Source organism: Hibiscus syriacus, unplaced genomic scaffold, assembly GCF_006381635.1.
Source record: "Hibiscus syriacus cultivar Baekdansim isolate YM2019G1 unplaced genomic scaffold, ASM638163v2 tig00116962_pilon, whole genome shotgun sequence".
Lineage (NCBI taxonomy): Eukaryota > Viridiplantae > Streptophyta > Magnoliopsida > Malvales > Malvaceae > Hibiscus > Hibiscus syriacus.
Window position 1 is genome coordinate 4,406,005 of NW_024063488.1, and position 14,960 is coordinate 4,420,964.

The following is a 14,960-nucleotide window of genomic DNA, read 5'->3' on the forward strand; positions in this document are numbered from 1 at the left end:
CCAAAGGCCACCAAAAGCCCATTTTCTCAACGTATTCTTATCCTTTTTACACCACAAAACGCTTACAAGCGTACCACCAAGTCCAATAGAGAAGAAAACTTAAACTCAGTTTCTCTATAATGAATGCTGCAATTGTAATTGTAGCATTCAAGTCTCTGTGGCATTGTCATCTCCTATATCGCATACCATATTTTTTAATTTCAAAAATACATATTAGGTTAAAGCCTCCCAATAGTTTTCTAATGAAAATTTGAACCAGGAGTGTAAATAGCAAGATCAGGCCAGCCATTGCTACCGCCACTCCAACAACTAGTATCCCCACCGCCGCCGCCACCACCTCCTCTTCCCTGGACACCTAGATAACTATCTTCGGCCTCTTTGCTGCTGTTATTGCTATCTCCCGATCTCGGATCCCGATCCGAACCTCTGTCCACTCCACGATCCCAAGACAAATTCATTCCAAAATTATCCATGCGGACTGTTTTTGAACCCGAACCATTTGGATTCAACCTGTTTAGGAAGTTCCCAAACTGCCCACTCGATGCCAGCAGCGATCTAAAGCTCCCACCGCTATCCATCATATTCCTTTCTTGATGATCGAGCGACAAGACATACATCCGGCTCTGATCGTCATCGGGAACCGAATTATGAACAGCCGAGTTCAGAAGAACCTGTTGGGGAATCGTCGACGATGTCGGCGGCGGTGGAGAGGAGGGGTCAGGGAGTTTTGGGTTTGGGGTCGGTTCAGTAGCAGGGTTGGGCTGGCGCTTGGGTTGGTTGCTATTGTTTGAGGAGGAGGAGCGTTTGGTGTTCTTGCGCGTGCCGCCACCGACGGGGATGTTACGGAGGATGCCGCCTTTGGTCCAGTAACGCCGGCAGTTCTTGCAGAAATGGCGGGGCTGAGACAAGTTGTAGTTGTTGTAGTAACAGAATTTAGTGTTGATTGAATCACATCGTGGGCATTTAGCTGCTCCTGCTCTGGAAAAACCGGTGCTCTTATTTGTTGAAAACCCGTCAGCTCTTCCATTTCGCTTTTGGATTAAGCTCTGTGACCTAAAAAAGAGAGTAAAAAGCCCTATTTTTCTATTCAAATTTCATGGAACTGAAAAGCCGAACCTTTGAAGCCTTTGAAGCGACGAAAAGGCCAAGGTGATGAAACTGAAAGCAAGACAAAAAAAACGTTTTTTTTTCAGACCAAGATGCTGGGATTTATACAAAGAGGGAGACGGACAATCATTCAAACATTTGAAGCCTTAAACAAAAAGCAAAACGTATTCAGCTTGACAAACTTGTTTTTCCGAAGATTGAAAATCGCAGAAAGAAAGAAAGAAGAGATTTGGGTGTTGTATTCAAATCCTTTTCGTCACAGCTTGAAGAGAATGAAGAGTTTGATAAATTGTTCGTCTCTCTCTCTCCGCGTGAGAGTGACCACTTTACTTTCAAATAGATAGAGGGACCAGACACTGTTGATCTCTGTCTTTCTCTCTCTGGGTGTGTTGAGGTTTGGGATTGGCTCAAGAAGACTCTTTTTCTGGGGGGACTAATATAGTAATTCATTCAAAAGTAATCCCAAAGTTTTGATTAAAAATATCTTCAACAGTACCCTCAAATATTCTCATGCCTAGATCCTTTTGCAAATGTTGTTGCTGTTCTTGTTTTATATTGGTATCCATTGACTTTTTATCTTAATTTCTTTATAAATATTTATGATTAATTAGTCTTACTATTCTAATTTAAACATTTTCAATTTCCTTTTCCAAAAGTATCTTATAATTAATTTAGCAGTTAGATTGTTACAATATTTACAAACGATAAATTTTAATATATAATAATCTTTAATATAGAAAAATATATATTTTTGATAAATTTTAAATTTAATTCTAATCTGACTTAGAAAAAAAAAGAAAAATGGATTCTAAGAGAGAAGGAGAATACTCATATAAATCTAAAACTCATAACTTAAAAAATACGATGAAACAAATATAAACAACTTAACTAACCAATAATGTGCTTACTCACAAAAATTCTACATTTAAAATAAAAAAAATTCTTCATCAATCAAGCAACGAATGGCACGTTTAATAAGCTATCGTAGTCTAATAAAAAGCTACACTTAAATGAAGGAAAGTGTGTAATCTCTATTATTAAACCCATGAAAAATAAAAAATAAAATATTAACATTTGATTTATTCTCAGATTATATAATATTTAAAGATCTAAAAAATACAAAAAAATATTAATCAATCATAGAGAAACAATTTCTATCTTTTTTTATGTATATGTAAATTTTAGTATTTCGAACGCAATTTAAAATAAACACAAATTAGTTGATGAGAACTTATATATTTAGCTAAAAGTAAACTAAATTATTTGAATAGGATAAAACAACAAGAAATCTATGTTATCAATGAAATTGATTTAAATTGAAATCAATTTGATATAAATTTTTATTTGAATAGGATGGATTGAGGGGGTGTTGAAAGGTACGGTCAAACTCTCTAAATTGTTTTAATTTTTTTATATTTTAATTTTTTATTGATTATTAATTTCGTACTTTTTGAAATCTTATAACTTCTCACCCTCTAAATTTTTTAATATAATTTTTTAAATTTATATTTTTTAACCTAAATTCTTGCATCCGTCTCGTCTACAACAAAAAAATTTATATTACTAACAGAGTTAATTCAACTTAAGTCAAAACAAATTTATATAAAACTGGTAAAAGAAAACAAGAAATCTACGTTAAAAACAATAGAATAACGAGAGTTTTCTTTTTTAATAGTTAGCTATTCTTAAACGATGAAACGGCGTCATATAGCCAATTAACAAAGCCAAGCCGAAAGAGCCGATTCCTCCCAGGAGCCTGCGTGAAAATAAAGCTAGTTTCCCAGTAGGCGTAATTTTTAGAACAAGAGTAGGCAATCGGGGCCGTTTATTGTGTCACATGTTCGTATCGGAGCCGTAAATGCAGGAATAGAAGCTTTAAGGTGCCGTGATCCCCAGACAGCAGATAACTTAACTAGTAACACGTGGCGGATCCCCACGCTAGGTTGTGACCTGTCGCCATTGAGCTACTGTGGCCTCGGGGAAGGGTGAGATGCTACAGTGACAATCATGTGCAGTTATGGAGAATTTGAAATCAAATGAGTTGGGGAAGTTATTTACAACCACACTTTTAATTTTATTATTATTTAAATAATAAAATTAATAAAAATTATTTAAAATATTATTATTTTTATTTAAAATATCAATTTTTTAATATTTTTGATAAAAATGCCAATAATAATAAAACCGATAATACTTTACTAATATAGATAAAAAGTTTAATAATAATAAAATCGATAAAAATAATAATATTTATAATTATTTTTTATCGATTTTATTATTTAAATAATAATAAAATTAATAATATTTTTTATTAAACGTTTATTAAGGCTACCGTACGTGAATCATCTCCTATGAGTTGGGTCCACTTAATCGTTCATTTATTGGTCTTGTTTGTGCTGCCGACATCTGAAACCGTAACTTTTAAGTTAAAATTATGAAAGGAAACGTGGACAGACCAGATTGCATGATAAATTATGAAATGAGGCACAATGGATGGATAACAAGTTTACGAGTTCCATTCGGTTTAACTTTAATTATAATTTTTATATAAATTTAATTATAAAATATAATATATTTGAATAAAATCTTATCTAGCGTCATAATAATCTGAAAAAAGTAGACAACTTTACTGATCGACACATTATCGATGATATAAGACAAAAAACAATTAAATCCCTTACTGTTTGCATGTCATCAACAAGACTCAGAGAAAAGGCTTAAATATTACTTTGATAAGATGTCGCGCACTTAAGAACAATGAGATTGCAATATACGGATTTAGTGTTATTAGAAATATTAAATAATAATAATAATAATGTAATAGGTGGAAATTATAAAGAAATATTAAAAAATTAACAATTGATAAATTTAGTTTGTCGGTTTGTGTCGATACTTTATAAAAAAATATTATTCTATAATAATATAACAGGTAAAAAAATGACAAAATCGGTCTATAAATGACAAAACAGGTAAAGCGCTATCGAATATATTGAAAGTGTCGATACTTTATAAAAATGTATCGATCTATAACAATATAACAGGTAAAAAATGACAAAACCGGTCTATAAATGACAAAACAGGTAAAGCGCTATCGAATATATTGAAAGTTTCGATACTTTATAGAAATGTATTGATCTATAACAATATAACAGGTAAAAAATGATAAAATCGGTCTATAAATGACAAAACAGGTAAAGCGCTATCGGATATATTGAGAGTGTCGATATTTTATAAAAATATATCGATCAATAACAATATAACAGGTAAACAAATGACAAAACCGGTCAATAAATGACAAAACAGGTAAAGCGCTACCGGATATGTTGATAGTGTCGATACTTTATTATAAGTATCTACACTTTTGGAATTTAAAAGAGAAGAAGTTATATCGTTAATAAAGTGTCGATACTTTATAAAAATGTATTGATCCATAACAATATAACATGTAAAAATATGACAAAACCGGTCTCGAAATGACAAAACCGATAAAGAGCTACCGGATATGTTGAAAGTGTCAATACTTTATAAAAATGTATCGATCCATAACAATATAACAGGTAAAAATATGACAAAATCGATCTCGAAATGACAAAACCGGTAAAGAGCTACTGGATATTTTGAAAGTGTCGATACTTTATTATAAGTATCGACACTTTTGAAATTTAAAATAAAAGAAGTTATAGCGTCAATAAAGTGTCGATACTTTATAAAAATGTATCGATCCATAACAATATAACATGTAAAAATGTGACAAAATCGGTCTCGAAATGACAAAATCAATAGTAAAAAAGTGTGCTTGTGTGATCATTTTTATTTCAGAATTTTTATTTTTTAATACAAAAAATTAGATATTTTAAGCAAAACCCAGTAAGAAAAAATAAAAACTTTACAGTAACAAAATAATAACATTGAGAAACTCACCATGTTATCAGTTTCTCGAAGAACAAAAACCTAGAAAAAGATATCTCTCAACGTAAACTTATGATATACTCTTATTATCTCCATAGGATAAAGTTAGGTCAGTTTTAGTTTTATTTTTTTTGGTTAGGATTTTGTGTCATTGAAAATGTTGATTGAAGAACTCAAATTGGTGCACGCATAAGTGTCGATGCATTTATGAAAAGTATCGATCCAAAAAATATCGAAATCGATAATTATTATGTAACAGGTAAATTTACAATGTAACCGGTAAAAATATACTTGTTAATTAGTAAATATGTTTACATTATGTATCGACACTCTTTAAATATATGTCGATATTTTTTCCAAAATGAAACACAACGAGGTGCACGCATAAAGTGTCGATACATTTAAAATTATATCAATCCCAAAAACATCAAAACGATAATTATAATGCAATAGGTAAATTTGTAATGTTACCGGTTTAAATATACTTATTTAGTTAGAAAATAGGTCAATATAAGCATTACCAATTATATATATAAGCGCTACCTAATATATTATTGTACTTGATAATATTTTCGGTTAAATGATATAACATAATTGATTTAAATTTTAACCGGTCACTTATTTAACATGTCACATCATTTTTAACCTTTTTTAGAGACCGCATAATAAAAGTTCCCAAGAACAATACATATTCTCTTATCATTCATTAAACAATTGTTTTTTAAATATATGATATGTTCTTTCACTCTCATCATATAATTTAGTATTTATACCTATAACCCAAGAATTTAATAAAAATATCAGTACATAAATATAGCTGAAGGTAAACAAGAACAGAAACAGAAACAGAAACCTAGCTAGTTGCAAATACAAAGCATCCTTTCTTTCACCAAATCTTTTTTTTTTTAAAGTTCCGTATTTGGAGTCAAAAAAAAAAAGAGAGAGAAGAAGCCAAGAGGAAAAAAAGTGAAGATTATATATATAAAACGAAACTACATGTTGAAGTTCCAAACATGACAAAAGAATCAATAATAAAAATTGATGCACTGCAAGCATCAACAGCTCCTTTCCCACCAATGATTTTCAGTTAAAAAGAAGAAGAAAAAATCCTACATTTTAAGCTTAAACCTAGAGGTAAATATGGATCATCCTTTAGTTTTCTTTGTAGGAGCTACAATCACAATTTTCCTGTTAACTTCAACCCAACACAAATCTAGAAACATAACTCCATATTCATTGGGGAAGGGGTAAATAATAAGAAAAAAGAACATGCAATGTATTAGGGTTTACGAGGCGATTTGGAAGTGTTAAGGATAATCAAGCTGCCAATGAGGGAACGAAGACGGGTTGCTTCCTCATAGATCTATGACAACCATTTCTTGACCGGATACTATAGGATGCTATGGATTTTAGGGGGCACCAAAAAGTGTGAGAATCAATTAACCTGTAACTCACTGGTCGGCACTTGGCAGGGGAAAGGGGAAGGAGCGTTTGACATCAGCAACACAAAAGAAGTTAACCAAGCAAAATACATTTCTTCTGGGACCATCTTTTATGCATAGTACATGTACAAGCTGTTTGCCGCAGCACAAGCAATTGAGTTTTCAGTAGGGTTTCCGTTCGCATCAGCTCCGGGGGTTTCTGCTCCTATTACAACATTTGTCAAAATAAAAGCATGAGTAGAAATAAAACACACCTGCACACCAGGGGATACAGAAAGACTTTAGAGGTACTAAAATAAAACAAATAAAAACCGACTACCTACCTCGCCTGACAACACGTGTTATACTACTTAGGGATATGGAAGGCCTTGAGGAAGTCTGAACTTGTCTTCTGTATGAACACAAGGATGTTTATAACAGCATGCATCTTTACAGAAATCATAATTCAAACGTATTTTTTTTAGTCTTTTACTCTGCTTTAGTGAAAAGTTTACCTCATTGGATTTTTGCTGGCTTCCAGAGTTGTGGCCTCAGTGCTTCACGGGGCACAACCAAATACACGGAATAAATTGCTGAGAGCACAGGAGAAACGTATTACAATACATGGAAGAAAAAACAACAAAAGGTTAGGGTACAAACTTTTGCTCAAACATGAACCTGTAGGAACCGGTTGCCACTCGCAATCCATCACCACTTAGGCAACACTCGAATTTGTCAAAGATTGAATCATTTTCATACAGATCACACAGCTGAAACAATTAAAGAAAGCAATAATAAGCACACAGCACAGCATATATGATCAATTTCATCCATTTCAGAATATAAAATTCATACCTTTGGTCTTAAATATTCATGAACTTGGAAGGTTGCAACAGGACCCGAATCCATATTGATGTCCCATAACTGACAACCAAGTGATATGCAATAATATTAAATGACAGGTCCTAAGATCACATTAAGTAAGGACACATTAAATATATATAATATAAAAAACAATCAATAATAGGGACGTGCATGGGACCCGAACCCGACTCTATAGGGTCGGTTTTTTTAAATCGGGTTAAAAACACCCGACCCCGATAATAGTAAATTCTCCCCTATATATGTGGGGATAATTGCTATAAATTCCCTCTATATTTTTTCAATTGCCTCCCTAATTTTACCGAATAAATTGGGGGTAATTACTGTAAATGCCCATCTTTATAGTTTTTTTCTTATAATCCCTCGCTTTTTGTTTTGAATGAAAGTGGGGAGATTATTATTGTGGCGAGCTTAAGAGAAGTCCTCGTCATGAGAAGCTTAATTTGGATAGGGAAAAAAAAGAATAAAAAGAGAACTATTACTTAGTAAATGACATGCTCTAATAGTGACAAGCTTAATTTTGTCATTCATCCATGGGTTGAGGCTTTAAGAGACAAACCCCCAAAATAAAACCAATCTCAATCTAATAAAATGATAATACCCAGATTCCAATTTCAAATGAATTCTCAATACTACTAATCAATTTTCATACACTAAAAATCCTACAACCAAAAGATATTATTAAGATCCAAAGCACTACCAATAATTTAACAGTGCAAAAAAGGCACATGAGTAACTTAACCAAGTTCACTTCCACACTAGCTTCCCCCCCCCCCCTAAAGCTATACCAAAAATGATTCAAAACGATATATGGACACAAACCCAAAACCCGAAACGAGAAGAAGGGGAAATCGCAAATTTTCTAAACAATAATTAATCCAAAAAATATGATCCGAAATAGATCCAAAACACACAAAACCCTAATTCCGATAAACCCAACAAATCACCAATTGGATCCAATCAGCGATTAATAGTTTACCTTCTTGAACCTCTTCTCCAGAGGTTCGTTCGTCGAATAACTGAGAGAATTTTTAATTCAACGGCTGTGGTGGGCCCGCCGGAGCTGCAACCATCTCATCGCCTCCATTCATTTCTCTCTCACTATCTCTCTTGACTTGTCTCTGCTTGAGTATTCCACTGCCTGATAATCAAACGGTAAAACGGAAAATGTAAATGCCCAGATTTCAACAAACTCCCAGAATCAAATTAAAGATCGCATATTGAGTTCGCTTTTTCGTTAGCTAAATATTGAAATATTGTTTCGCTTTCTATTATAATTCAACCATTGATAATATCCCAAAGAAACACAAGCAAGCAGACACCCAAAGGCCCAAATTTTATTCACATCCGATGACTATAATGTGTAGGTTCTCCAGAACCATACACTCACCTACACACCAGTAAGTATTTACCTTGAGCATAAAATCGAAGAACATGCGATAATAATTACCATCTAATCACTCCGATCATCAGATTGTGTAGGTTTTCCAGAACCATACACCCATCTGCACACTAGTAATGACCTACCCTAAGCACACAACAAAAGAGTGTAATAACTACCCTTATACAATCACTTCGATTACCAAATTGTGTAAGTTTCACAGAACCATACACTCACCTGCATATAAGGATAGGCATGGAACCCGACCCGGGTCGAGTTTTACATTGAAATTTTTAGAGTCGGGTCAGAATCGGGTTGGGGGCTAAAACAATCCTACTTGACCCGAACAGTAAATGAATTATTGTTATTATTTTACTTTCCCTAATGTCTCTTTACCTATTCTACCCAAGCATCTCCTTCAGCCTTCAGCAATTCCAAACACTTAACACAGAGGTCAGAGCCAACGACGCAAACGCAGCTACTCGCTTTACATATTCGTTGGTTCCTTCTTTTACGAGCTTCGTTTCTGGGTTCAATTATATGCTATTTTAGGTTCAATTAAGTGCTGATCTACACTTATATGTTGTTTTAGGTTCAATCAAGTGGATTTCTACAAGTCCTCTCTGTCTCTCTACTTCAACTTTCAGTTTACATCTTCGTTGGTTCCTTATTTGACGAGATCTGTTTCTGGGTAGAGAAAATCCTACCACTTTGATTTCCCCATTTTCAGTTATCTGATTTTGATTTTATCGTTTATTGTTTTTCTTTGTTATGTATTTTATTGATTCGGTCTTGTTATACAAACTAATGATCTTTTGAATTGGGTTATTTGATATGCTTATGTATATTAGAATTAAATCGGGTCGGGTTTTTAAACTGTCCATCGGGTCAGATCGGGTCACGGGTGGAGGTACCCTTCTTCTCGGGTCGATTCGGGTCAGCCCAAAACCCGACCCATGCCCATCTCTACTACACACCAGTAAGGACTTACCATGAGTACATAGTAAAGGAGTCTGCGGTAATAACTACCCCTATCCAATCACTCCGATCACCAGATTGTGTAGGTTTCCCATAACCATACACCCACCTGCACACCAGTAAGGACTTACCCTGAGCACACAACAAAAGAGCCTGCGGTAATAACTACCCTAATCCAATCACTCCGATCACAGATTATGTAGGTTTCCCATAACCATACACCACATGCACACCATTAAGGACTTACCTTGAGCACACAGCAAAAGAGCCTGCAATACTTCATTCAATAATACTCCCAATGACAATAATAAATATGTATGTATTGGAGTGAAACGATATTAATCCATATTCAGAAATCAGGTACAAAACACCTTAACCAAAAATCATATTAGATATATGCAATAAATCAGCTATCAAATAAATAGTATTCAGACATCGGATATTGTCTCATAAAATATTTAGTATCCTCAGAAATGTAAAAGAATTTAGATAGATGGCTTAAAACAGTAAGGTAACACTGTCAGGAAACATAAATGTAACAGTCTGAAAATTGGATAGGGAAGCTACTATTGAGTCTGTCGATCACGATCTACGACAGAGCTGGATCTTACGAATCGAAAAAATCCATATCACAATCCTAATATGAATAATCTTCCTTTATTTAAATAATTTAAGGAAACCTACGGGTAATTCTCGTAAAACGCAGATCTGACAGATCTGACGAACGAAAAACAATGGACCTAATTAACTCTCGCTCAGGTGAAACACAAGTACCTTAATAAAAATATCTTATCGAATCAATTTCTATAACCATATCTCAAATAAATAAGCAAAATGCTAAAAAAAAAACTAAACATTTTTGGGTTAACGAGCTTGATTCGGGGCTTTCGGGTTAGAATTTGATAAAACGGACTTTAGAATTGGACTCATGACATCGAAAAAAAATATGACTTTTCGAAAATTTTGACTTTTTGGTCAAAGTTAACGGTCAACAGTCAAGTCGGGTCGGACCGGGTTGGTCAAACCGGTTTCACACTTACCACATGCGGTGGACATTCCCCACGCGTAAGGGCGGCGCGTGGGGGCGCGTGCGGTGTCCTAAGGGCTCCGAAAAATTACGAAAAAATTTATAAAATTATTTTAAGGGATTTTGACACACTTACCAAGCTCGGTTCACAATTTTAAACGGCGGAGAGCTCAATTTTAAAATATTGGAAACTTTGACTTCCTCATCCCCTCACACTCTGGCGACGACAGAGACAAGAAGGACACCGGTGGGCTCGGAACGATACAAGGAACACGATGGTGCGGGAGGTGTCGAAAACGGAGTATTGATCGACAATGAATAGACGATTTTCACAACGATGGTGTTAAAAAACTTCGAAACTTTGAATCAAAATTCACGGCTTTAGACAACGTTTCACGACGAGAGGTTTACGAGGTTTTGTTCACCGGTTGACGAAGAACACGATGATAGTTTCAGATCGACAAACGGTGACCGGACGGTGACGGAATTGACCTTGCAAATAAGGTTAGCGGGGAAGAAGTTTCTGGTTTCTCACAAAAACCAATTTCAACGCAATTAATAGAATTGTCTATCGACACAAAATGATAAAATTTAAGGTTACGTCTCTGAATTTCCTTCAACTCATAAAATGACCTACAAGTTTTGGAAACTTTTAATTTGACCCTCAAATTTCACCAAATTGCTTATTTATTTATTATTTTTTCAGGCTGTGACATTTAACGTTTATTTTATATTTCAATTCGATACTACACCGTTAAAAAATTAACATAAATGCTGACTTGATATTTTTTATTTTTAATGATGATATGACATTATCTTATAGTGATAAATTAACATCATCATTAAGTTTTTAACAGTAGAATATCAAATGAAACATAAACTAAATGTTAGGTCTAATTTTGAGAAAAATAAAGTTTAGGTATCAAAATAGAACAAAAATAAGAAAGTATTAGCTTAGGTGATAAATGTATAGTTTACTCTTTTATTTAATGCTTTTTGACTATTGGGATTTTTTTTGCTTTTATCGTGTGATTTTTGTAAGATGATAAATAATAAATACAAATAGTTATATGGACATAACATTCAACAAAGCTTCTTTCGTATTTATAGTTTTACTGGACTTGTCTACAATGGTACAACACTGTAGTAGACAGTGTCGGTGACCAGTAATCCTTTTATTTTAATTAAAAATAATAAAACGTCTGAAGAAAACTGAATGCCCAAGTTTCAATGTACAGACATTAATATTATTAATTTTATTTAATAATTTTGATAGGTTTAAAAGGGTTTTTCTTTTAAACATATAATTGAAAATTTAATATGTTATACTTTAAAAAAATTAAAAATAATATTATTAAAAGCATAATGATAAATCTAAAACATGATCCAGTAAATAAATATGAATAATATAAAATTATATTCTGTTTATCTACTTTTAATTTGACCTATCAAACTGATTATATTTTATTGATAGACGCTTAAAATAATTAAATATTGAACATATTTGAGTTATGATAAAATTAATTTATCGATATATTATTGATGATTAAGTTAAGGTGATGTTTGTTCATGTTGGATTTTAATAAAAAAAATTATATTTTATTGAAACTCGTCACTTCAAGATGACGAGTTTGAATAAAAATATTTTTATTGAAACTCGTAATCTCATTGTGACTAATTCCATTAACACTGTAAAAAATGTTCTATATCCCAAAATATAAACCGAGATACCCTATGGGCTAAATAAAAAACCCCTTATCCTTATTGGGCCAAAAGATCCTCAAAGAAGCTCAAATCAGTGCAACATCACTCTCAACCCAGACCCTTGAATTTCATGTCTGATAATCAATTTGGGCCATTTCCATGTTCCGAGTTAATACGGTCCAGAATTAGTATGAGTATGGGTCGGGTCATGGGTTGAATTAGGGCTAATCTACCGAACCTGTTTTGTTATAAAAAGGCCCCCTTCATTCCATTTGTATGAGTCTCCTCCACCCAAAGACACTGCCTCATCTCTTCTTTGATTCTCATCTTATCCCTTTCTCACGAAAGTGTTTACGTTCCTCGTAAGGTTTCAAATTTTTTTCTTTATTCCTTCATTCAATCATTTCCATAAGTCAAGCTTAAGAGAAGAAGAAGAAATCCTTTTTTTTTCCTTTACTGGGTTTGCTCTTACTTTTTGCGGTCTGCGTGCTTGTTTTATTTTTATTTTTGCCAGGATATTGCGTAAGGTGTTTTCTTCCCCCCGACTGCAACTGTGGTTTGTGTATGCATGTTCCCTTTTTTATCAGATTATTTTTCTGAAAATTTAGATTGTCATTAGTCTTTAATTTTCTTTTATTTATTTTTTGCAGATTTTTTTCTGACTCGATCAAATCTCGTGAGCTTCCCTCCCTTCTCATTTCTTTGTTTTTTTCTACTTTTTTTATTTGTATTTCTTCCAAAATAATAATAGAACAATATAACTGCTACCTGATACTAATTAACATCTTAACATAAGCTCTAAAGAAGTGGCAGGCAACCTCTCCCCTGAAAAAAAATCTAATAAAAAATTGAAACAAATTGAGCTCCCATATTTGAGCCCCTACCTGGAATTGGACCTATTTGGACCCTGAATTATGGACCGTACTGTGAACCTGACAGACATTGGGCGTCGACCCAGTTTTGATTCTTGATGTTTGGACTTTTTAACCAGATTTTCACCTCACATTGGACTAAATCGAATTTACTTGAACCGTTCAGCAAACTAAATAAAAAAAATCCTAGACTGGTAAAATAGCTTCATGTCTGGGTAAAATAGATAAATGCTAAAGAAAAGTTACGATTATCTTTATGGAGTTCTTAAAATCGAAAAAAACTGAAATAGAAGGAAAAGATTATTGCTGAGGAATTTTGGACCTCCAACACGTTTGATATTGCAGTTGTTGGTATTAGTTTTTTTACTTTGTGCCAACAGTTGCCTTGATTTCCCCGAGGGAGTTTCGTGGCCGATTAGTAATATTCATTTCCCCATGAAATGACATATAGGCGGCTTAAGATTATGTGATTCGAGTATTTTTTCTCTGGGTTTTCACACATTTGGATGAACTTTCTTCGTGTGTTGGACGTGCTAGAATCATCTTATAAATTTACTTATGGAGTGAGTCCGTACAAATACTTACATCTTGTGCTTTTGTGAACCCTTTGCAGTTCTTCAAAGTTGTTTGATCACGCTCCATTAGAGAAAAAGGTAATTCCAACCCCCTTCCCAAGGTTCAAAGTTTAATTGAGCTTAAATAGAATACAATGATGGGTTTGCTTGTGTGGTTTGTAATTATTAACAAATTATGTATAATTAATTATTTATTTTTTCAACGAATATCTTCTCATTTCATACGGATAATCTCGATCTTCTATTTTCATCGATATAATGATCTTAAATATGTATAAAATCAAAAGAGTTTTGTGTAATGGGGTTCTATCTCATATACTAGAATTTTGATATGTAGATATTTTATTTGATTTATGCATCAATAATATCAGTATTGGGTATTATAGTAAATTTTCAGCTCGAACATTAAGCTATTTTTTTAAGTTTATTATAGACTTGGTATTTATTTTGATCTATTTATTTTAGTGACACTTTCATTTTAAATTTTTTATTCTCAATTGATATTATGTTAAAAAGAAATGGCGTGAATATAATAAATTGATATTGGACGATCATTCTCATAATGAATTTTTATAGTAAAAATCTAAATTAATTGATTAATAGATCAAATATTAATGATTAAAGAAAAAATAACAACGGTCCAATTTCATAGTATATTGAAAGAAAATGAATAACATATTTTTTAGAAAAATCTTTTAAAAAAACTAATTAAAATGTGAAATAGTTTTTTTAAATTATCATGAATTTGATAAAAAAACGAACTCAAAAATTATAAGAAATATCTATAATTTTTATTTTTTTCTATTTAAAATATAATTATGTTTTTTTTTTAATTTTTAAAATGAATTAAGCATTATTGCAAAATTTAAAGAATACAAATTTAAATCCATAAATTATGTTTTTTCAAATAAGTATTTTTGTAATTTTAAAATTAAAAAAGCTCAAAAGAAATATAAATTAAAAAAATCATTTTCTATAAAATGAAGTAATTTAATAAAAATAAACAAATATTTTTGATATTATCCCTTTTTAGGGTTTTTTTAATGTTTTTAACATACAATTATATACCGAATAAAATATAATTATAATATTTAAAAATGTTAA

General features: G+C 32.5%; 1 long non-coding RNA gene and 2 pseudogenes across 2 annotated transcripts; 1 reads left to right on the forward strand and 2 right to left on the reverse strand.

Annotated features, from left to right (window-relative positions):
* Window positions 1–21: 21 nt before the first annotated feature.
* LOC120190073 lies at window positions 22–1,411 on the reverse strand (annotated as a pseudogene).
* Window positions 1,412–5,996: 4,585 nt separating this feature from the next.
* LOC120190260 lies at window positions 5,997–8,943 on the reverse strand (annotated as a pseudogene).
* Window positions 8,944–12,693: 3,750 nt separating this feature from the next.
* On the forward strand, window positions 12,694–14,004 carry LOC120190159. Of its 2 annotated transcripts, none has more exons than XR_005522598.1 (4): window positions 12,694–12,776; window positions 12,924–12,971; window positions 13,060–13,085; window positions 13,895–14,004. It is a non-coding gene; the product is annotated as an uncharacterized LOC120190159 (long non-coding RNA). The 2 variants fall into 2 exon arrangements; XR_005522597.1 differs by having other exon boundaries at window positions 12,695–12,771.
* Window positions 14,005–14,960: the final 956 nt, after the last annotated feature.